The sequence below is a fragment of the Callospermophilus lateralis genome, chromosome 5 (genome assembly GCF_048772815.1).
Source record: "Callospermophilus lateralis isolate mCalLat2 chromosome 5, mCalLat2.hap1, whole genome shotgun sequence".
NCBI lineage: Eukaryota > Metazoa > Chordata > Mammalia > Rodentia > Sciuridae > Callospermophilus > Callospermophilus lateralis.
In genome coordinates, this window is record NC_135309.1 from 134,358,086 (window position 1) to 134,360,638 (window position 2,553).

Here is a 2,553-nt window from a genome sequence, read left to right on the forward strand (position 1 = left end):
TCCACAGAAAACTTTTTCAACAAAACTTATATAATGTATTTTATTTACAAATAAAACTTCAATTGTGAACCTAATTGGACTAAGGGTATTTTTATCTAATCCATCTTTATACATAAAAGAATATATTATGAAATAATGTAAAAATTTTAAATATTTATAAAATCCTACTTAAAATAAATTGTGTTAAATAAATACCCTATTAATACTAATTGATAATGTGTACAATATCCTTATTTTATTTATATATATATATGTATATATGCAATTATGATATTTATAAATAGAATAATATAATGCACTATGTAACGAGTTCTCATTTTTATATATATTTAACTTAGCAAAGATGTAATGAAAGTCACTCAAAACAAAACAAGAGAAATAAAGAATGAATGAATGACAGGAGGAGGGGAAGAAGGAATAAATAGTTTAAAGTCATGAAAATTTTGTATTTTCCCAAGAATAAATAAAACAGATTAAATGGTCACCTGAAGTTTTCTCTGTTGTTTTAGAATCAAATCTGACTTTTGTTTGTATCTCATATATCTCAGTCAACTCTAACCTTGAAGAACAGTTAGTGCAATATGATTCTAAAATCAAAACAACTTCTTAAGTAATTATTATCTAAAAAATAAAACAAAAGTATTCTAGTATAGGAAGAAAATAAATATAAGATTTCCTAAGAACAGTATATCAATTTATTTTATTTTATTTTTTTTTTCTTAACCAGAATGTGGGAAACTACAGGGTTTGGAAGAGATGGGTAGACCCTCCAAACATGGGGACAATGTCTTCCAGCCATTCCTTTCCCTGCACTATCAATGACCAGGGCATTAGCAGCTCATGATCACTTTCAAATGCAGGACATATAATTTATTATACAGCATATTTTATAGAGATTTTTAAGAATGACTTGTTTTGGTTTGGGTGTGAGGTGTCCCCCAGAAAGCATAGGTGTGAGACAATGAAAGGAGATTCAGAGGAGATGATTGAGATGTAAAAGTCTTAACCCAATCAGTTAATTAATCCCCTAATAGAGATCAACTGACTGGTAATGGTAATGGTAGGGTGTGGATGAATGGGATGGGAATTTGGGTGTGGTTTGGGGTATATATTGAAATCTGGCTAGTGGAGACTTCCCTTTCTGCTTCTTGATTATCATGTGAGCTGCTTCCCTCTACCACCCTCTTCTGCCATAATGTTCTGCCTCACCTCAAGCCCTGAGGAGTGGAGCTGGCCTTCTATCGACTAAAATCTCTGAAACAATGAGCCCTCAAATAAAATTTTCCCTCTGGACAATTGTTCTGCTTGAATCTTTTAGTCACAGCTGAAAAAAAAGATGATTCTAATATGTATTTTATCAAATAAATTGTTTACTTACTAGCTTAATTTAGAAGTAAGGTTCCATATATATGATGTGACTCTATGGAACTTAATTTAACTGTGAATTTGTAAGTTAAACATAACCTCACTTTATTTTAAGCTTTCTCAATTTAATAATTCAGACACTGTATTTTCTCTTACTTCATTTTATCTTTAGCTAAAAACTAGTTTCTAATGACATGTGAAAACATTAAATAAATAATATTAAAACTGTTTTGAATAGTTGATGTATTTGAATAGGTATGAAAAATACATTCCCTTGGAAAAATTGAGCTTTATTTCCTGGTTGTGTCACAGAATCAACTCAAAATATAATTAATTTTACCAAATAAAAATTAATTTTATTCTTCAAAAGAGATAACTACATTTTATTACCATTTTTTCCTCTATGTTCATTTAAATGGCCTTGAAATTTTGCTTATACTACACATATATCCTTAAAAACATTCACAATGTGGAACCCATATGGCCAACCAAAGGAATTCATAGGGTTAATTGCATAAATAGAAGCTTTTAAAAATGCATTTTTCAAACCACAGGGAAGTACGTGATTATGTATATTTTAAATAGCTGTATATAAATTAAGGCTATGTAGCTTTTTATTTCATTTTAAAGATAAATTTTAAATTTTATAAGAGAAACAATGGCCAAGTAGGAGAAGAATATTTGTTGTTTAAACAACATTTAGTAAATTATATAGATGCTTAATGCAGATGTTTTCACTTTGACAATGATCTCATGGCTATTACCAAGAAATAGAAAAATCCCAAAATACCTCTACCCTGGATATTCTATGCATCAATGGAAGAACAACCATCCACCAACAAGTTAAAAATTATCTACTCTATCTATTCAAACACAAAACTTTTTGAAAATACAATAAAATTGATTATACCCATTTGAGGACAAAATTCTTTTCAGGAAAATGTATAGGTATGCCATTGTATGTGTTTCAGGAAGGAATATGTAAATGATAACAGCAATGTTTACCATGATGACTTCCGAAACATAGTAAGCACAATGTAATGACAAGCACATTAACAACTTAATTTTTAAATTAAACATATGCTAATTTATAGATTATACATAGATTGTACTCTATGTATCTAGGTATCTAAAATGTCATTATTCTTTTAGAATTATGCAATCTGGAATACTAATAACTTGGTTTTA

The 2,553-nt window shown here is 28.9% G+C and overlaps 1 non-coding gene across 1 annotated transcript; it reads right to left on the minus strand.

Annotated features, from left to right (window-relative positions):
• Positions 1-729: 729 nt before the first annotated feature.
• On the minus strand, positions 730-862 carry LOC143400559 (small nucleolar RNA SNORA71). Its single transcript, XR_013091475.1, has one exon. It is a non-coding gene; the product is annotated as a small nucleolar RNA SNORA71 (small nucleolar RNA).
• Positions 863-2,553: the final 1,691 nt, after the last annotated feature.